The 22643-nt window shown below is 46.3% G+C and overlaps 1 pseudogene; it reads right to left on the reverse strand.

Moving 5' to 3' along the window:
* Positions 1-1089: 1089 nt before the first annotated feature.
* Positions 1090-1201, reverse strand: LOC136327607 (U6atac minor spliceosomal RNA; annotated as a pseudogene).
* Between the last annotated feature and the right edge of the window lie 21442 nt (positions 1202-22643).

The following is a 22643-nucleotide window of genomic DNA, read 5'->3' on the forward strand; positions in this document are numbered from 1 at the left end:
ACATGTTGAGTACAAAGAATGTAAAAGAATGTAAAATGTGAAAAAAAAGACAAAGAGCAGAACAAAAAACACGGCACAGAACAAACAGAAGACAACAAAATGACAACAGTAAGTTCTTACCAATCAATAATTACTTTAAACATAAATGGACTAAAATGCCCAATCTTAAGAGAGTGGCTAAAGGGATAAAATTTTAAAAATCTAAATAAACAAAATCCAACCATATATTACCTATAAAGAGATTCACTTTAACTTTAAGAATACACACAGCTGAAAATAAATAAATGAAGAAAGACATTGTATGCAAATTGTAACAAAAAGAAAACAAGAACAACTATACTTCTACCAGACAAAATAGAATCCAAGTTAAAAACTGTCACAAGAGACAAAATATACTGCTCACAAAAATGAGGGGGTATTTTATCGCTTCATATTCATTTTGAAATATTTCCTAATTTTTGTGAACAGTATATAATTACAAAAGAAAGACATAACAATTGTAAACAAATATGCATTCAACATTAAAGCTTCTAAATATATAAAGCAAATATTAACAGAACTGAAGTGAGAAATAGACAACAATACAATAATAGTAAAAAATTTTAGTACTCCACTTACAATAATAATTATTGTAATGTTTCTTCTTTCACTTCTGACTTTATTTAAGTCTTATCTCTTTTTTATTACACTATCCAAGGGTCTACTGATTTTCTTTATCTTTTCAAAAAGTCTTCTTACTTTTGTTGATATTGAATATTTAATGAGGGCACTGAGAACACAAAATGGGAAAAAATACTCTCTTAAATAAGTAGTGTTGAGAAATCTGGGTAGTCACATGCAGAAGAATAAAATCTGATGCTCTCATTTTCTGCACAAAAATCAACTCAAAATGGATTGCAGACTGCATCTTTCTCCTGCCTGCTCCAACCTGCTCTGGAATCCCACTAGTTAAATTTTCATTTCAGTTATTGTACTTTAAAGCCCTACAATTTCAGTTTAGTTTATTTTTATAATTTCCATCTCTTTGTTGATTTGCTTGTTTGTTTATAAATAATTTTCCTGATTTCAATTCGCTCTTTTAAAAATTCCTTTTAACCATAACTAAAGACCACAAAGGAGGTAGCAGTTATTTAACTGTCAGGCCTATGGTTCTCTTCCATCCATCAAGGGGAAGCTAACCTTCTATTCTTTCAAGCAACATTTGATTTCCATTAGTTTGTTCTCTGTGTTTTCCTTAGCTCTTTGAGCATATTTAAGACAGTTGTTTTAACAGTCCCAGATGGGCAGAGCGTAGCACCATAAGGGTCTTGCTGGATGGATCCTGGCTGTGGCGCATGCAGGAGTCTTGTCTCAGCCTCCTCGCTTCTCACTTAAGGAAAAAAGGGGAAAAGACAATTGGTTTAAAGTCTTTGTGTAGCAAGTTAGATGTTCAGGCTTTCTCAGGCATGGTTTATTATCAATTTATTTTGTTCACTGAAATGAGCAATGTTTTCCTGTTTCTTTGATTTGGCATGTGATTATTATAACATGGTAACTCTGGAAATTAGAGTATTGCCTTTCTCCAGGGTTTCATATTTTTTATTGTTTTAGTCTGTTTTGAGAATTTTTCAAACTATTTTTACAAAGGCTATATTCCATGTTGTGTGTGATCACTGAAGTCTGTTCTTTTAGCTTGTATTCAGCTAATGTTTCAACAAAGATTTCCCTTGGTGACAGAAATTGAAACTAAGAACAGAGAGAGAGAGGGAGGGAGAGAGAGGACAGCGAGAGTAACTCTTATCTCTGTGCTGGGGAAGTTCTTTACCATTTATCCTAGGAACCAGCCCAGGTAAAGGAATAAGGTCTTCTCAAGATTTCTGAAGATGTGCATTACCCATGCATTAGCACGGTTTTCTGAAGTTCCCCATACACGTGGCTGCTTTTGAGTACCTTTATTTACCAAAGGATCTTACCCCAGCTTCTACTCTATGCCTTAAGTAGTCTATTGTACATCCATCCTGCAGCTTTTATAAGAAATTCTTGCCACTTTTCCTGTCTAGATACCTAGTTATGGAAACAGATGAGCACCTTGGAACAGTCCTTTGGGCATCCCCAGACTGGTTAGGACAGATGTATTCAATAATTTGAAAATAACATCTGCTCTCATTCCTCAAGTTCAGAGCTTTGGGAGGACTGAGAATTAAGCTGCCACTTGTTACCCCTCCAATGTGCATGGAGATTGTAGGTGCAGGCTGGCACGTCCACACTCATGAGCACGCGTGCCTGGGTTGGGGTCCCGTCTGGGCTGGGACCCCGGATTGGGACCAGAGCTTTAAAATATTTAGCCCTATGATATGTGGACCCTCCTTATCTTCTGTTCTGGGTGGCATTGTATGGACCTGGTCCCAGAAGTCATGAGCCACATGGGAATGCCCAGGTTTACCTGAGCCAGCAAGCTCCCAAAGGGTGGGGGAGTGAACGATGTGAATTTCCAACGTGCTCCTGTGATGTTGTGTAAATGAATGACAGATGATGGGTTAAAGGGCACAATGACCAGGAGCCGTGGGAGAGTGGCCTCACACAGCTATGGACTTTGAGGTGGACTTGGGCAAGTATTTTTCTCTCCAAGTCCCATATCCCACAACCATAAATAGAGTGAAGTGTGTGGACTCATCTGTAAATGTAAGTGCATCCCTGTCCCAGAGTCAGGAACGAGTCTGACTGTGGGAAAACCCTCAGCAGCTCTGAGACTGGTTCCAGCGTGGTCTCCTTACTAGACAATAGGTGGCCCATTCGGGAAATGAAACATCCCTTTGAGCTTCACCTAGGCCTGCAGGAGTGGGAATTGCACCTCCAGACCCCTGGAGACTCTGGGGGAGACCGGAGAGGCCTCTAAGGCACACAAGCTGCAGGCCGCATTCCTGCCCTGGTGGGGCAGCAGTGTTTCCTTCTGGAAATCCCGTTTGGATGACACTGTTTTAATGGCTTTTGCAGGTCAATCACCTTCTGAGAATCTGGTAGCCTCAAAGGAAGGATTCAAGACTTCCTCAAAATATGATGGGAATAACTGTCTTTGGATTTCCCCTAGGAATTTAGGGGGCGTATTTTTTTTACTTATTGAATATTTTAAAAAGGAAAGAGAAATTGCAGCCTGTGTTGTGCTTGGAGATGAGGAAGAGCCTCCAGATGTCCTATGTCCTCTCTTTCAATGCAGTGAGCTTAGCCTCCTTCGGGTGGTCGTCATCGGGGTGCTGCTCAGACTGGAGGACAGCTCCCAGAGAGGGTGTGTGTGGCATGGCCTCCTGTTCACCCCGGGGAGTGCCGGCACTGTATGGCCGCCCTTTGGTGGCCGCATGGCCCCGTGGGTAAGGGCAAGTCACCGGTCCAAATAAACATGATCAAAACATTTTCTTGGTATTTGATGTGCATTAGACATTTAGTTCTTGTACCTGTGGGAACTTAAGTGCCCGAGGCCTCAGTTTCTTCATCTGCATAGTGGCAGAGCAAGAGAACCAAGCCGTTTGGTTTTTTGTGAGAATTAAACAAATCACAGAAAATAAGCTTATGCAGTCTAGCACTCAGGGAGCACTCAGTGCATGTTCTGGCTTTCCTGTGTGGACCTACTAGCTCAGCACTTCTACATTTGAGAGTTTGTGTGCCCATTTTGTCGTCTGTGGGCCGCTGCTCCCGTCAGCAGCGGGGGTCGAGGGGGGGTGGACATATGCAAGCCAGGCTTCCTGCTGGGCACTGGGAGGGGCGGGGTTACCCTGAGAGTAAGGGTGAAGGTGAACAGAGATGGTGAGCAACTGGGCTGAGCGTATGTATAAATCCCTCCTCCTGTGACCATCGTGCCTGGAACGGCCACATTTTGCCAGGTATTACACTAGGGACCTGTTTGTATTGTCGACTCAAATAAGTATTCATTGCTTCTATCTTAGGCACCAGGCCTGGTTCCAGGTGCAAGGCAGACCGCAGAGGACAGAACGTGCGTGTCCCACCCCGGCCCCCAGAGTGAGGGGCACAGATGAGCCCTCACTCCTCATGACAGCGCTGGGGAAGAGTGGCAGCCTCCACTTCACACAGGAGTTGCCAAGACAGAGGCGCTCGGGAGGTCCAGAGGGGACACAGTGCTGGCTTTGACCTGCAAGCCTGGCTGTGAACGTGGCAATGCCAACCGCAAGGTGGGCGAACCCCTTCTGAGCCACAGTGACACGAAAGCACCTCTTCAAAATTGGGAGCTCAGTGCAGCAAAGTTTCAACAAATGAGAGTTTTAAAAACGATAACCAACCCCAGCCAGATAACTCGATTGGTTAGAGCAGCAGTAGTCAACCTAGTCCCTACCACCCGGCTTTCCTGGTGGGCGGTAGCGGAGCAACCAAAGTATAAATAAAAAGATAGATTTAACTATAGTAAGATTTTTTATAAAGATTTATTCTGCCAAACTTAGCGAAAATCCAACGTAAGTACTTGGTAAGTAATTATCATTATATGCTTTAACTTGCTGTAACTCTGCTTTATAAATTCTATAAAGTAAAGTTACTTCCCTACTTTTTAAATCACCATTACTGTGGAACCGGTGGGCAGTTAGAAAATTTTACTACCAACAGAGATACAAAAGTGGGCGGTAGGTATAAGAAGGTTGACGACCCCTGGGTTCGTGTTGTCTCGATATGCAAAGGCTGTGGTTTTGATCTCTGCAGGGCACACACAGAAACAGACTGATGTTTTCTCTCTCTCTCTCTCTCTCTCTTTCTCCCTTCTTCTCTCTCTGAAATAAATTTCAAAGCAATAATAAAGACAATAACCAAGCCTCATAATAACTGCATGTGGTGGGTCTGGGACTTATAACTCCACCCCAGGCTCCTGGCCTGAGCACCACGGTGCCCAATGTGGTGCCCACCATGCGGCCACACGCAGAAGGAGGGAGCACAGTAAGGAGGCTGTGGGCTTCCTGGGGAGACTGTGGAAGGAGAGGCAGGTGAAAAAACTGATGGATCTACTGTGGAGGGAGGCAGGAGGCGTGTCACAGTGGGGACAGGGAGGAGAAGGAAGGAGCCCAGAAGCATTTGCTTGGCCTGACAAAGACCACGGGAGACAAGACTGGAGAGAGCAGAAATGGAGATGAGGTTGGCCATGGCATGGAGATTAAAACAGAGACAGGAAAAGGGTCTGGCTGCACTTGGGGACCAGGCATCCAGCTCCTAGGGCACCCTCTCTCAGCTAGCTGGAGCGGAACCAGGGTATCAAGTACATGCTGCTGTGCTAGAATTTCTTTTTGTCCCTTTCATTTCCACAAGGGAAATAAATGCTTGGTGTTGTTTTTTTCCTGACAAAAGAAAGATACCTGGGCATTGTGATGCCCCCAAAGCCATGAGTCCTTCTCCCGTGGCCATCTCCATGAGTGACGGAGGGGAGATAGCCCAGGACCCCTGAGTCCTTCTCCCGTGGCCATCTCCATGAGTGACGGAGGGGAGATAGCCCAGGACCCCTGAGTCCTTCTCCTGTGGCCATCTCCATGAGTGACGGAGGGGAGATAGCCCAGGACCCCTGAGTTCTTCTCCCATGGCCATCTCCATGAGTGATGACAGGGAAGAGCAGTCTGGGCTTTCAGCAGTTGTTCCCATGGTGAGCTCATTGGAATGTTCTGCGTGCACTAGAGACAGGTGAGGACAGAGTTTCTGCTGACAAAGGGGAGAAGGACTGACACAGAAGAAGGACTGATGTGTGCCTGGAGGATGTTCCAAGTGTGCCTTGGAGGTGTGCACGCAGGTTCTGGCTTGTCCACTGCTCGGAGTATGCCCTTTCTCCTAGTTCTTATGGTGACTCTAGGTTTGGGTGTCTCGCTACCTGACACATAAAATGGAACTAGAGGAACGCACGTTAATAATTCTGGGTGCTGTTTCCACACTCCGGTGGCATGTGCACACCTGCTGTGCATGTGTGTGGCCTACGGGGTATAAAGTGCACCTGTGTCTACTACGTCAGTTCATCCTCTTGACGTCTGCTGAGCGGAGACCAGGTGCTGTTAGACCCTCTTGTGGGTGCACAGAGTCTCTGCATCTGCCCGGGCTGGCTTTCTGGTCAGTGGACCCTAATGTCATGCCCCAGGAGTGACTTAGGTTTTGTAACAACCTAACAACAACAGACTAGAAAATGCTTACAAAAGATAAGTGATCATCATGGCTAATATTTACTGACCTCTGTGCCAGCCCGTGCTATGGGCTCAAAGGCATCATCACATTCGACCAGACATCAGCTCCAGAAGTGACCTACTGTCATCACCCTTTTATTCATGGGAAGGTAAGTTGAGTTGATTACTAAAGGCCACACCAGACCAAGGAAACCTGGGTTTGAGCCAGTGTCATACTGGCTCACAAGTATGACACCATAATCCCGGGATGCACAATGGGTAGTGATGGAAGCCAACAATGTGTGCGTTGGCTCCTTCCTTCACCCCCATCAGCCAGAATTTGCACCAATGGATGCTGTAGTCTCCTGATTCAGCAGAGACTGAGAGCTGGGTTGAGTCCACTGGTGAGCACCCTTGTTAAATGCCCCTACAAGACCTGCGTGTTCTGGTGGCTTTAAGCTGGAGATGAGTCCTTTTGGGCTTCAATTAAATAAATTTGCCAGGATCTGCATTTCATCAGTACTTTATTTACTTATTGTTTTTAAAGAGAGACAGAGAAAGAAAAATCAATTTGCTGTTCTACCTCTTCATGTATTCATTGGTTGATTTTTTTTAAATTTTTTTATTTTTAGTGAAAAGAGGGAAGGCAAGACAGACTCTCGCATGCACCCTGACCAGGATCCACCTAGGGAGTGTGTCTTCACAATGACGCACCCAAGGCTCTTCCCAGCCCTTCCTCGAAGACCTGCTGCACTCTCCAGCCCTCCACCCACTCCTCTTACAAGCCCACTAGGGGGTGATGCTTTGGTCATCTGGAGCATTGCTCCATTGTTCAGCAACCAAGCTCTTCTTAGTGCCTAACGTGGAGGCCATTAAGACACCCTCAGTGCCTAGGGCCAACTTGCTCCAATTGAGCTATAACTATGGGAGGGGAAGAGAGAGAGAGAAAGAGAAGCAAGAAGCAAAAGGGGTAGGGGTGGAGAAGCAGATGGGTGCTTCTCCTGTGTGCCCTGACCAGGAATCAAATCCAAGACATTCACATGCTGGGCCAACTCTCTACCACTGAGCCACCCAGTGAAGTCCCATTGGTTGAGTCTTGTATGTGCCTTGATAAAGGATCAAACCCACAACCTTGAAGTATAGGGATGCCACTCTAACCCACTGAAATACCTGGCCAGGTTTAAAACATAATGTTTAAAAGAAATAGTTTTGCTGAGTACTTTAAAGTACAGAGGCAATTAAATACTTCATTTCTGTATTCAAAAAAATAAAAATTAGGCAGGCCCCATGAGGTTTTATAAAAACAACATGCTTATGACTAAACAGGTGCAGAACCAAAGTTCCTTATTTGTTACTGTCTGTCCCCAGGGAAAGTTGTCCTTGAATTTGGCCTCTTGGATAACATCCTAGGAGATACCAGTCACAGGCAGTCCCTGAAACCGCTTAGGAAGAGAGGAATGGGGAGGAGCGCTCACTGCTGGCTGTAGGTTCTGCCTTTCTCTATCTCTTTCCTGGGACTCCAGTTCCCTAGGATGGGACCACCACTGCCACTCCGGCCTCCTCTGCCAGGTGCAGAGCCCACCCGTGGTCTACAGGGGCCTCCTCACAGCACCAACGGGGCCCACACGCCCGCTCAGCCCCACACTTTCACTCACCGGCTCGCTGTCGGCCAGAGTTGGAATCCACACAGCTCAGACTCCTCACTTCTCTTCCAGGACCACTAACCCATCACTTCTCCCGGGTGCTGGGCACAGCTGCCAACAGCTCTCCCGCCCCTGCACACACACCCTTACAGACCCTCATGCAGCATCCTGCCAAAGAAGAGGTAGGGACCCACTTGCTGAACAGGAGCTGGAGGAAGCCTGTATGTGCCCCCCTGCATGCTTTGCATACTCCCTGACTTGGCCAAGTTCACCCTGCATCTGTGCTGCCCACAGGTGGTGCCCCAGTCCATCCATCAGGCCACTGAGGGCAGTCTCACTTACTCTGAAAACTCCTCCATGGGTGCCAGGCTGCCTCCTTGCTGAGTCCTGTGTCCTGTGCTCCCATCGCTGCCTGGGTGTCACCGTCACAGCCCGAGTGACAGCAGAGAAATCTCGGACGTGATCACCTGAGGGACTGGCCTTCTGTGCTCACTCTGACCTTAGGCTGACCTGTCCTCCTGTCCCCAGCATTCCATGGAACCTGTAACCACCAAGAAGTGTTTCCTGGACAAATGCACGAGGGAGTGTGTCTTCACAATGACGCACCCGAGGCTCTTCCCAGCCCTTCCTCGAAGACCTGCTGCACTCTCCAGCCCTCCACCCACTCCTCCTACAAGCCCGTGGCTCAGAGGAAAATAAGGAGAGTGTTTAGATGGGGTGCATCTTCTTGGAAGGGCTGTGGGTATTGCAGACTGTGCTGGGTCCCTCAACCCATTCGCCCCCCACACACAGGGGTCCACGCCCCTCGGTCAAACTGGCAATGGGGAACCAGGTACTTCCTTTAGTTGCATCTCTCAAATCCTTATTTAGCCAACATATATTTTCCTGAAAAACCAACAGTGATGAGTTAGACTCAATCAGTATGAAGTTCTTAAGCAATGGAGCATCATGGTTTCAGCTTGAGCCCCTCTTAGCCTTTACCTACTGACCCGCACACTGAGTCTGAGAAGGGCCACGTGCCATGGTACCAACGTATAGCTTTCCAAACCTGGGTGAACGCAGGTCCAAAGAGGTGGGGAGATGATGCCAGCAAACCCCTCAGGCCAGCACCATGAGGAGGACGGTGTGGGCCACCACACAAAGGTCAGAGAGCATCTGCAAGCAGGAAGGGCAGGGGTGGGTCTGCAGAGCCTCGCGAGAGCAGTAGGATGCCTGTCCTGAGCGTTTCAGGACAGAGTCTTTCCTGTCACAGCCAGAGGATGTCCTTTCTGATTTCAGCTCACCCTGAACTTTCCATTTACACCACACTCTTCCACCTGCGCCAGGTGGGACTCTATAGCATGGTCCCTCTGGCAGGCTTGGCTTGTCCTGTGAACCACACCCATGCTGGGGACACGAGTGGTGTGTGAGGCTTCCTGAGACATACAACCTTCAGATGTCCCTGTGCTGGGTCTGGGCCCCTCACTCCTGAGACCCCACTAAGGACATGACTCAGTCAAAGTTATCTCTGTGATTCCAGAATTGTGGTACATGTTGGTGCAAGGCAAACATAAATACATAAAGACGTAAAAAAATAAAGAAAGAAGGGGAAGAATCAAAGAAGGATGAGAGGTAGGCAGAAGAACAGAACACAGAGGACAGAGGTTAAGCAGAAGGACAACGAGAGAAAAGGGAAGGACACCTGTCCATGTAGTCATCCCCACAAGACCGGCCTGGCTGGGCCTGTCCTGATTCTTGATTCATGTGAGATGAGAATATTAAATCCAAAATCAGACACTCCTTGTTTCAGTCTTGATGAATTATACAACCGGTCAACACTATGGCACGCCAACCCCAGTCATGTAAGAATGGGAAACTAGTTCACCAAATAGAAATACCCAAGTTTTAAGTGCTAAAGTGGGCCCTGGCTGGTGGCTCAATGGATAAATTGTTGGCCTGGCGTATGGACATCTGGTTTTGATTCCCTGTCAGGGCACACAGGAGAAGCGACCATCTGCTTCCCTCCCCCTCCCTCTCCCCCTTCTCTCTCTTTCTCTTCCCCTCCTGCAGCCAGTGACTCAATTGGTTCAAGCATTGGCCTGGGGTACTGAGAATAGGGTCCAAGCACATCAGCCTCAGGTGCTAAAAACAGCTCAGTTGATTTGAGCAGCAGTCCCAGACGGGGGTTGCCTGATGGATCCTGGTCAGGGTGCATGCAGGAGTCTATCTCCCCTTCTCTCACTTAAAAAAAAAAAAAAAAAAAGCTAAAGTGGGCATGCCAACACTTTCACTGCCACAGGAAACAAACAGAATTCAATTCAAGTAGCCTGATGCTTTCAACATCTTTCTGTGTCATTTGATCTCTCCTACAGCGCCACTTTTAATTATCTTTGGGGACCCTATTACTACAAATATGCCAAAGTTTTTTTAACCTATCTTTTGGTTTTGGATTTTTACATTATTTTTTCCTTATTTACCTTTGATACACTTTGTCTAGATGTTGTGAACATACACTATCTTTGCCAGGTAAGAAGGGGAAGATGATAGCTCATTGTTTTCCTATATTGAATACATTTTCGTCTGCGGTTTTTTTTTCATGTATTCACTCGATTCCATTAGTGTCTGGGTATTAGGCTTTCTGATTTAAATATGTTCAGGGTATAAATTCTTTCTCATACAGAGAGGAAAATACGGTTCATTTTTGTCATCTGCCTCTCTGGTTTAGAAGTGCTTGAGCTACACATGCCGTTTCCTCCTTTGCTTTATTTGGGGTGGGGGAAAGAGGCCAGACCCATTATTCTTGAACTTCTTGTCTCTGCCATCGGTGTCCTCTTCAAAGGACATTTCACCTGAGATGCTTCTTCAGGCTCATCCATATTTTTTCCATTATTTTATGGGTCTTCTTTTTTTTATAAATAAATTTTTATTAATTTTAATGGGGTGACATCAATAAATCAGGGTACATATAATATATTCAAAGAAAACATGTCCAGGTTACCTTGTCATTCAATTATGTTGCATACCCATCACCCAAAGTCAGATTGTCCTCCATCACCTTCTATCTAGTTTTCTTTGTGCCCCTCCCCCTCCCCTTCCCCTCTCCCTCCTTCCCTCCCCCCGCCCCCATAACCACCACACTCTTGTCCATGTCTCCTAGTCTCGTCCCTATGTCCCACCAATGTATGGAATCATGCAGTTCTTGGTTTTTTCTGATTTACTTATTTCGCTCAGTATAATGTTATCAAAGTCCATCTATGTTGTTGTAAATAATCTGATGTCATCATTTCTTATGGCTGAGTAGTATTCCATAGTGTATATGTGCCACATCCAGTCTTCTATATATACATTTTTTTTTAACGTGATTAAAGCCTTTAAGCAAACTCTTGGCCAATACAACAAGGTCTTCTTAAAAATAACTACATTTTTTTATCCACCTGCAATTTATTTATCTGTATATTATAAGATCTTTAATATTTTCACAAATGTTTAGTAAACTTTCCCAATTATCCTTTTTTAAATAAAAATTTTTGTGAAATGTTCTCTTTCTCTTGTGTTAAATTTTATATATACCGTATTTGGGTCTGTTTGTGGGATTTATGTCCATTCTGTTCATCTATCTTTCCAACCCTTAGCCATAGTTTTCTAATACACTCCCACTCTTGTACATGACGTGCCCCCTTCTTCCATCACTTCAACAGCGTTTATTAGCTGCTCACAAGCACTTTTTCCCTCCCAGGTAGAATCTGACGTAAGAGAAAACCACCATGGGCGTGGTTTCTCAGCTCATACCTGTTGCCATCTGCCAATCATTCATGTGGAGGGCAGGCCCAGCCTCCTCTTTGGGTGTGTGCTTCCCTTTCTTCCCCATTCACAGAACTGAAACAGTGTGAAGGAGGGACAAGCAGCTTGTGCCTTTAGTCACCCAGTGCAGCCCCTGACAGTGAGTCTGCTCAGGGCATGGTCTCAGCTAGCAAGAGGAAATCACTGTGAGGAGAGGACAAATGATGGCCAGATTGTGGGAATTTCCTCAGAATACCGTCCTAAGAGTGGGCTATTCAAGATCTGCAGAGGATCCTCCATGGGGACTTACCGGGGTTCCTTCCAGTTGCGAATGCAGGACATTGAGCTCTGTAGGACAGGTGCCAGGTCAAACATGACAGACTAGTGATGAATCTGCAAAGAAAACATAGATGAGGAGGTGGGAGCAGCCCCTCCACTCTTCCCATAGACTTCTGGTCCTTGGAGGGCAGACGGGCACAGTTCCTTCTCTGCAGCTTCCTGGGGACCAGAAGAAGGTTAGCAAAAACAACTCTTTTTTTTTTTTTTTTTTTTTTTTTTTTTTGTATTTTTCTGAAGCTGGAAACGGGAGGCAGTCAGACAGACTCCCACATGCACCCGACCGGGATCCACCCGGCATGCCCACCAGGGGGCGATGCTCTGCCCATCCGGGGCATTGCTCTGTCGCAATCAGAGCCATTCTAGCACCTGAGGCAGAGGCCACAGAGCCATCCTCAGCGCCCGGGCCATCTTTTGCTCCAATGGAGCCTCGGCTGCGGGAGGGGAAGAGAGAGACAGAGAGGAAGGAGAGGGGGAGGGGTGGAGAAGCAGATGGGCACCTCTCCTGTGTGCCCTGGCCAGGAATCGAACCTGGGACTTCCACACACCAGGCCGATGCTCTACCACTGAGCCAACCGGCCAGGGACAACTCGTTTCTGACATGAGAAAAATGATCAGAAAAAGCAGAGAACAGATAAGCAGTAAGAGGCTTCACTGGCGAGTGATCTAGGCAGCGCACAGCACCCTGCACTCAGAGTGGACCACGCCTGGCTTCACAATCTGCTGTCGCCATCTTGAAATTCGTGTTTGTTTTGAATTAGAGGTCCCACTCTCTCGTTTTTCACTGGACCCACAAATTGTGTAGTTGGTCCTAATAAACAGTTTATATAAAAGAAGAAGGAGGAGGAGGAGGAAGAGGAAGAGGAGGAGGAGGAGGGGAAGGAGGAAGAGGAGGTGGAGGAGGAAGAGGAAGAGGAGGAGGAGGAAGGGAAGGGAAAGAGGAAGAGGAAGAAGAAGAAGGAGAAGGGGAAGAAGGAGAAGGAGGAGGAGGAGGAGGAGGAGAAAAAGAAGAAGAAGAAGAAGAAGAGTCTTTAATTCTAGTCAGCTGGCTTGGACCCTTCTCAAGGCCAGGCCCTCGTCAACTGGGGAGAATTCCTGAATGAGTCTTCGATTTCTCTCTCTGGCATCTGCTCTCATTCCTTCTCAATTTTCTCCTGCTATTTTTCTTTCTCTCATTTGTCACTGACCTGCCTGACTCTCTTTTTAACCCTGTGCATACACCCTGAGCGTGAGAGTCCCCAGGGTTTGAGACGGAGCCTTGTTGGGAAATGAGTTCTCAGCATTCGCAGGAAAGAGAGGAACCTGATGATGTCTTGTCTTTCCATAAAGCCCTCGATCAAGTGACTCTCTTTGTTTTATTGAGGACCAAAAGCTCTTGGAAATGAATGCAGATTTCAAGGGATAAAGAACACAGTATTATCTGATGAAAACACCATTGAGAAGTCAGGGTGACATCTTGTCCAAGAAGCAACCAGAGAGGTAACCATGAGCCAGCTCTGGTCCAGATGTGCTTGGGGACAACAGGCTTAGATGACACCCTGACACAGACCTGAGAATAGAGAATATCTGGGGAGGGGTCAGCACAAAATGCTGAGGAGGACTATTGTGACTTAGAAAAGGAGACTGGTTGAGATGGGAGTTTAGAAGTACGCAGTGATAGTCTGTGACTTTGAAGGACGTGCTATATGCCACCACCCATCCCCAAGCGGACATAGAAATGATGAGAAGCTAAGTGCTGGACCTGAGATTTCTGAGAGTTAAGGATCAGGCCATGGCAGCCAGCAGGAGGAGTAGAATGATACATTTAAGGAAAAAAGCGCTGTAGTCTAAGACAATATTGTTTCTCAGCATCCCCTTATAGATGGACACAGGCTGTGCACCAGCCCTCTGCCTGGCCTCCTCAAACAACACTGTCCTGAAAAGAAGGAGGGGAAAGTTCATTTCCCAAGTTCGAGCCAGAGTCTCTAATTCGACTTGCATGAGTGTGTGCTGATGGATTGTAGAAGGGAGGGACGGGGTCCTCAATTAAACCTGTCTCAGCTGAACCATAACCAGCTGCAGCTGCTGCTGGGAACGGACTGGATGGAGGCCTGCAGGGCACATTGCGTCACAGGAAGTGTTGCAGGGACACGCCACACTCTGCTGTCAGCAGTAGGGGGGCAGGCTATAATTAGGAATGGCTCCAAGACATGAGTTTACAAAATTCTTTGCTCTGAATTAAAACCACATTTTCAGGGGGAAAAAAAATATGGAGATGCCTTTAGACCTCCTCCACGCTCACAGGAAGAGAGGTATGGATCATCCACTGGCAAATTCCTTTCTAATGTACTGTTTTATATTTTTCATCTGAATCTAATGGCTGACACCACCTTTATGAGAGTGTGTCATTAGGTCACCAGAAAATGCTCTAGAGAAAGACTGCTCAAATCGAACAACTAAGGCAGGCAGGAAGCATAAGAGCTTTGACCACAATTTGGCATCGGGGGAAGGTCTTTGACCTTGTTTCCAGAGGTTTGCACACTGCTGTTGTTGTACTTGTTAAAGAGAATTGTAAATATCATTTCTTCATATTTCTAATACTTTCAATTGAAGTAATTCACTTCCAGGCATAAAGAGAGAGGAAAATAAGTGTACCAGGTGTTAACATGAAGCTGCAGTCTGAACACAATGGTGTGCTAATGGCTCCGTTCTTTTTCTTTTAAAGCCACTTTGCTGAGATATGATTGACAAGTGAAAAGCTAGACATCTTCAATATATACAACTCAATGAGTTGGGCAGGTCTTCACCTGTGAACCAAGAATCACATAACAAATCCATCACCTCCCAAAGTATCCCCTCGCCTCCTTTATTTATGTGTGTGTATGTGTCTGTGTATGAGGTAACACTTAACATAAGCTTTTCCCTTTTGGAAAATTTAAAGTACACAGTACAGCGCTGTTAGCTATATGCACCATGCTATACAGATCTCCAGAACTTGTTTATCTTGCATAACTGAAACTTTGTCCCATTTGATCAGCACCTCCACATGTACCCCTCCCTCCAGACCCTGGCAGTCACTGCTCTAATCTCTGCTTCGATTATATGGTCAATTATACAGTATTTGTCTTTGTCTGGTATTTTTCACTTAGCATAATAAACTTCAGGTCTGTCCATGTTGCCCCAATTGGAAAAATTTTCTTCTTTTCATGGATGAAGAATATTTAATTATGTATAAATGCACCACATTTTTCTATTTCACTCATCCATCAATGGACACATAGGTCTTCATACCTTGGCAATTGTGAATAATGCTACAACAAACTAGAGAGTTGAAGTATTCCTTCAAGATTCTACTTCAAGGCCTGCCTGCTCAGTGGATAGAGCATCAGCCCAGCATATGGACATCCCAGGTTCGATTCCTGGTCAGGGCACACATGAGAAGTGATGATCTACTTCTCCTCCTTTCCCTCCCCCCTTCTCTCCCTCTTCCCCTCCCACAACCAGTGGATTGATTAGTTCAAGTGTGGCTCTGGGCACTGAGGATAGCTCGGTTGAAGCATATCAGCCTTAGTTGCTAAAAATAGCTCATTTGATTTAAGCATTGGCCCCAGCTGGGGCTGGTGGGTGGATTCCAGTCAGGGTGCATGTGGCAATCTGCCTCAATACTTCCCCTCCTCTCACTTAAAAAAAAAAAAAAGATTCTAATTTAAGTTCCTTTGGATAGATACCCAGAAGTGGGATTGCTGGATCACATGTAATTCTACTTTTAATTATTTGAGGAGCCTCCATACTGTCTCCCATAGGGGCTGCACCAACTTGCATTCCCATCAAGAATTTACAAGGGCCCTCTTTTCTCCAAAACTTAACCCAAACTTATCTTTTGGTGTTTTTTTTTTTTTTTTTTTTTAAATAACAGTCATTCTAAAACAGGTGTGAGGTGACATCTCAGTGTGGTTTGGATTGCATTTCCCTGATTAGTGACGCTGAGCTGTTAGCTGTTGGTGTGTCTTGCTGTGGAAGAGTGTCTATTCAGTTCCTTGGCTCATTTTTTTTTTTTATAATTTTATTTTTTTAATGGGGTGACATCAATAAATCAGGATACATATATTCAAAGATAACAAGTCCAGGTTATCTTGTCGTTCAATTATGTTGCATACCCCCCACCCAAAGTCAGATTGTCCTCTGTCACCTTCTATCTTGTTTTCTTTGTGCCCCTCCCCACCCCCTATCCCTCTCCCATTCCCCCCTCCCCCCCCGTAACCACCACACTCTTATCAATGTCTCTTAGTTTCACTATTATGTCCCACCTACGTATGGAATAATACAGTTCCTGTTTTTTTCTGATTTACTTATTTCGCTTCGTATCATGTTATCAAGATCCCACCATTTTGCTGTAAATGTTCCGATGTCATCATTTCTTATGGCTGAGTAGTATTCCATAGTGTATATGTGCCACATCTTCTTTATCCAGTCATCTATTGATGGGCTTTTTGGTTGTTTCCATGTCCTGGCCACTGTGAACAATGCTGCAATAAACATGGGGCTGCATGTATCTTTATGTATCAATGTTTCTGAGTTTTGGGGATATATACCCAGTAGAGGGATTGCTGGGTCATACGGTAGTTCTATTTTCAGTTTTTTGAGGAACCACCATACTTTCTTCCATAATGGTTGTACTATTTTACATTCCCACCAACAGTGTATGAGGGTTCCTTTTTCTCCACAGCCTCTCCAACATTTGCTAATACCTGACTTGCTAATAACAGCTAATCGAACAGGTGTGAGGTGGTATCTCATTGCCGTTTTGATTTGCATTTTTCTAATAGCTAAAGAAGATGAGCATCTTTTCATATATCTGTTGGCCATTTGTATTTCTTCCTGGGAGAAGTGTCTATTCATATCCTCTTCCCATTTTTTTATTGGATTGCTTGTTTGTTTGTTGTCGAGTTTTATGAGTTCTTTGTATATTTTGGATATTAGGCCCTTATCTGAGCTGTTGTTTGAAAATATCATTTCCCATTTAGTTGGCTTTCTGTTTATTTTGTTATCAGTTTCTCTTGCTGAGCAAAAACTTCTTAGTCTGATGTAGTCCCATTCATTAATTTTTGCCTTCACTTCTCTTGCCATTGGAGTCAAATTCATAAAATGCTCTTTAAAACCCAGGTCCATGAGTTGAGTACCTATGTCTTCTTCTATGTACTTAATTGTTTCAGGTCTTATGTTTAGATCTTTGATCCATTTTGAGTTAATTTTTGTACAGGGGGAGAGACTGTAGTCCAGTTTCATTCTTTTGCATGTGGCTTTCCAGTTTTCCCAGCACCATTTATTGAAGAGGCTTTCTTTTCTCCATTGTGTGTTGTTGGCCCCTTTATCAAAAATTATTTGACTATATATATGTGGTTTTATTTCTGGACTTTCTATTCTGTTCCATTGGTCTGAGTGTCTATTTTTCTGTCCTTGGCTCATTTTTCAATCAGATTATTTGTGGGGGTTTTTGCTGTTGAGTTGTAGGAATTCTTATCTATTTTTGATACTAACCCCTTAGCAGATGCATGGTTGACAGATAGTCTGCCCCAGGGTTTCTGTGAGGAGAAGCAGACCAGAGCCTCCTCCCACCATCTTGCTGACATCACCTCCTAATGGCTGCATGTCAAACAAGGTGCAGAATCTTGTGCAGAATTTACAAAGGAATTTTTTAAAACTTGGTCTTGCGGGTTTAGGGCATGTTCAAGCACATCTAGGCTTCACGTGAGGGGGGTCATTTGTAAGGAAGATAACTTTGGGAAGGTGGTTTTGTAAACACTAACCCCCAGCAGGGGGAGTGGAGTTTTCTTCTCACACTCAAAACAACAGAGGGGCCCCAGGGGTGGCCTTGGAGAGCACGCCCTGAGAGTGCCCTGCCTGCGAGCGGGATCTGCCTCCTGTGTAAGAGTGGGAGGTGGAAGCACAGGTGGTGCTGGCCATGTGGGTGGCAGTGAGTCAGAGGCAGCTGTTCTGGGTGGGATGCCACTGGCCATGCAGGAGGCAGCCAGTATCCAGGCCCATCTTCGCTCTGGCCAACGAGGAGGACCTGGAGCTGACCTCCAGCTTCCTGAATAAGCAACCAACAGAAGAAAGTGAACTGAACTTCAGGTGAAGGGGCTAACACCCCCAAATAAAATTAGACTCCTGGTAAGGAATAAAGGAATAGCAAATGCTGGGGGGTAGGCAGCAAAGTATTTCTCCACAGCAACTGGGAAGCTGGAAGAGAGGTTAGGTTAGAGAGTATGAACCCACAGAGGCACGCAGGAGATGGTGAGACCACACGAGAGAGGTGTGCACAGCCCGTGTGCGAAGGTGGTGTGTTGCACTCAGCTGCCTTTTGTAAAGGGCAAGCCATATGTGTCACTGTGGCTTTCAGTTGAATGTAGAGAGCATCTCTAGTTCTCTGACCCATGCACGGGGAGGGGAGGGTGGAGGGGGGCCATGGGCAGCCACTGTTTCCATGGAGCGGGCTCGTGGCTGTCCTCACAGAGCTTCAAGAAAGCCAGGAGTGGGAAAAAAAAACATTTTGTGCTTGCCTTTCACCATCATGCTCTACTTAATTAAAGGAACACAAAACTGTTTTTCAACTTCCACAAAGTTCATCCTGCCTCTTTGAGTTGATGACATAGCGGTAAGCAAGCAGATTAAGAACAGTGTATCTTCACTGGATGCATTGTCTTCTGGTGTGGCTCCCTAGTCAACAGCTTCTCAAATGCATTGTGGAAGGGAGCCTGCTGGGTTTGAGTTTTGATATTGTTTGGAGACTGGGCAAAACCCCCACAAAATGTCGTGTCTGCGCTAACAAAGACAGAGGAATGTGCTCAGGAGGGGAAACGCCATGTGGGTTCTGTTCCTGGCAGTTCACACAAGTTCACGACTGTTGTTGGCTCTGTAAATATGTGCGGAGATGAGGCTGACAGGGCTGGCTGGCTCATGTTTGAACTTTCTCCTTTCCAATCGTATCTTCCCAAACCGGGGCAAGTCAAGCAGAAACCCCATGACACAGGGACTGAGTGGCAGTGCGTTTTGAACTGTCCAGGGCCAGAGGGCTGTGTCCCTGAGGGCAGGAATGTCCAGACTGGCCAGCACTTCCCCCCACTCCCATCCGGGCACGGCTGCCTGCCTCACTGCTGTTTCTGATGGGGTCCATCCACAGCACAGGGAGCAGCTGTCTCGTTCACAAGGTGGCCTCCTCATGGGCCAGAGCTGTGGTCACAGCTCTTCAGGGACAAGCACCCTGGTGCCAGGCTTGCCTCCTATCTCCTTACTCTTCCAAGAATAATAAACAGCTCCTTCTCCAAACTTTGGGCCGATGTGTATCTCTCAGGTCGTGAAGACGTGGGAAGAACAACAACAGCTTCCCACTCAGTGGAGAAATTTTGCTATTTGAACCTTAAATGAGCTGTTTTAAGCTCATTTGTGACACACAAGTTGATAACTGCAAGCCCTTCCCAGGAACTATGGCTGAAACTTGAAATCTGCACAGGACCATGGTCACCGCACCCATATTTCCAAAATATGGTATGCTAATAAAAAAAACTGGAGAAAGGGTGAGGTCAGCTGATCAGGCTGTGACTGCCAGCGAAAAGGTAGTCTGTTCCTCACTGTTCCCAAGAGAAGGAGACAGGCCACACCACACAAGGTCACACAGAGAAGCACCGGCATCAGTTGAGAGGCCAAGGGGGAGAAGGAGGCATGGGCAAGAGCCTTTCCTGTGGTTCCCATGGGAAGGACTGGGCCAAGCCATGTGAGCAGGCTCAGAGTTGGCCCGTTCAAGTAGTTTCAAAGGGCTCTGGGGCACAGCGGCTGTCCTAGTTGTCTGGTGCCTGGCCCTGGAGTGACCAGGGTGAGGAGCAGTGACCTGAGTGTGAGAGCTGACAGAGGAGGTTGGTGCAGTGCAGAGTCTGGACCGGTTGGTTGGTACTTGAAGAGCATCATGCTAGCCAGAGGATCATTTGCTCTCTCTAACATTGTTTCACCTTGGGAAGGACAGTCCCTCCAGGGTCAGCAGGATCCCAGACGTCAAAATATCAGAATTCAGAAAGTAACAGATGTGGTTAGTACAACCCAGCCCAGGCCAGTGAGGCGGGGAGCTACCTGGAGAAGCTGTGTTTACCCGCCGCAGACACGAGACCAGGTGTGGGGCTGTGCGTCCAATAGAGGGATGCACGCCGCAGTGCTTCTCTGATGGTATAGCCCCTGACACCGGGAGCAGAGGGCTTCGAGGACTCCTGCAAAGGCACTTGCCAGTGGACAGTCCAGAGGCAAGCTGGGCCTCTGTTGAGGGCACTTAGCAGGCCGGGGTGAAGGAGCATGTGGGTTCTTCATCAGTGTGCCTGCCACCAACAGCTCGCTTCTGAGGTCTCCTGAGTCACTTTCAAACACTGAAGACCATGAGCTTCCTGGAGATACTATGTGGATTCATAAGCAAACCTCTGGGAGAAATTCCCTGGGGAAAAAGTCATGCCCTGAGTATCTGCAGCTCTCCATGGAGACTTGAGTCTTTGCTAATGGCCTCTCAGACCAGTTGACCTCTCTATTAGAGTCAAAGGAGTCAAGTCAAGTGAGCTTCTACCTCATGCTCTCCCAGACTCCTTTGTCACATTTAGTAGAAATACAGGCTCTGGGGGTGAACAGCTGATGAGGAACGGGCCCTCTCCAACCCCCAGGCATTCCTGCAGGCTGCGCATGTCCTCCTTCCCACTGGTCCTCCTCCCTTCATGAGCTCAATGCCTTGTGGCTTTGTGTCTGCTTGGTTCTCGAATGACTGGCTTTGAGGGCATTGTTCTGGGCAACGCTCAGCCCATCCTGGGAGGTGAGCAGTGAGGGGAATGGTGACACTTCATCTGCTGTGGCTCTTTAGCTGCTCTCTCCCTTTCTACCTCACTCGACTCACAGCAGTTCTCCATGTTAAATAGGCCAGGAGTGGTCATCTCTGGTATGTGTGGAGAATGAAGTCTCAGAGGGCAAAAAGCTTCAGTCTGAGATTCAAGCTAGGGTTTTTTGGATACCAAGTCATGAACTACTGTTGTGGTGAGCCCATCACAGCCCCAGGAGCAGAAGGCTGTGACCCAAAGTACTGTGTCCAAACCTGACCAGGCTGTAGCGCAGTGGATAGAGTGGATAGAACATCAGCCTGGGATGCAAAGAACCCAGGTTCAAAACCCTGAGATCGCTGGCTTGAGCACAGGCTCAACAGCTTGAGCATGGAGTTGCCAGCTTGAGCGTGGGATCATAGACATGACCCCTTGAGCAAGCAATCAATGAACAACTAAGGTGCCGCAGTGAAGAATTAATGCTTCTCATCTCTCTCCCTTCCTGTCTGTCTGTTGCTGTCTGTCCCTCATTCTGTCTCTCTATCTCTCTCACTAAAAATAATAATAATAAATAAAGTGCTACATCCAAGACACAGGACCCAGCATAGCCACACATGTATCTATGGGCTCGATAGAAAGGAAACGTATTGGTTTCACAACTCAAAGAGCCAATGGCAGGGCTGGTTTCAGGTGACAACTGGCCCAGGGGCTCAATGTGTGCCCATTTCTCCCATGGGCTCTCCCAGTGCCATTGTTCCTTCATCATACCAAAATGGCACTGGCAGCTTCTTCTTCCGGCTACCAACTTCCAACTAGGGAAGAATATGCTTCCTTAGCAGCCAAACACCTTGTACTTGAATGCTGTTTAACCTGATTAGATAGGCATGGATCATGTCATTATCTCTGAACCAATCACTGTGAGTTCTAGATCTCCATAAGCTGAAGGCTATTATGGTCCACTCTTGGGAGGCAGGGGCGGGAGGTGGGATCAATCTCACCACCCAGACTGCATGCCCAGGAAAGAGGGGCTCTGCCAAGGGGAGTAGGAGGAAATGTTCACTCCCTTTTATGCTTGAACTTGGGATGCTCTGATCCAGTGGTCCACAACCCCCGGTACTGGTCCGTGGGCCATTTGGTACCGTTCTGCAGAGAAAGAATAAATAACTTACATTATTTCTGTTTTATTTATATTTAAGTCTGAACGATGTTTTGTTTTTTAAAAATGACCAGATTCCCTCTGTTACATCCGTCTAAGACTCACTCTTGATGCTTGTCTTGGTCACGTGATACATTTATCCATCCCACCCTAAAGGCCGGTCCGTGAAAATATTTTCTGACATTAAACCGGTCTGTGGCCCAAAAAAGGTTGGGAACCACTGCTCTAATCTCACCTTACTACTTACTGACTGGGTCAGGAGACATTGCTCAACTACAATGTTCAATCCCCAGAGATGCGTGCACAATGGAATTTATCCAAGAGAGTCCAGTGCATCGGGTGGAAGCTTAGCTGACGTACCCAGTGACCACTGGGACCTGGTCCACAAAGTCGGCAGTTGCTCCTGCTTCCTCCATCAGCACAGACCTTCTCCCAGTGCCCACACCCCCTTCAAACATTAAGTCAGATTCTCCCCTCCCTTTGTAGATGTCTCTGATTTCCTGGAAAACAACTTGTGGTATGCTGGGGGCAATTATTATACCCAGCAGAGAGGCCCCCCACCCCAAAAAAAAGAGTTGAGTTGATAAGAAAGATTCCTAAGATGATCTGATGAGGGATAATCTTTTGAAAGCTATATTTTCTTGCCATAAAATAATAAAACAAATAAAATGAAACAAGGTAACCCCAGAGCTTGCTATTCCCAGTGGAGATTCTCAAGAGTGGCACAGCTAAAAGCGGGAAGCAGAAAGAACAAGAAATATAGGCTATTGGCCATACTTACACATGTTCTTCCACAGGGTTTGGCTAAGAAACCCAGCGT

Source organism: Saccopteryx bilineata, chromosome 2, assembly GCF_036850765.1.
Source record: "Saccopteryx bilineata isolate mSacBil1 chromosome 2, mSacBil1_pri_phased_curated, whole genome shotgun sequence".
Lineage (NCBI taxonomy): Eukaryota > Metazoa > Chordata > Mammalia > Chiroptera > Emballonuridae > Saccopteryx > Saccopteryx bilineata.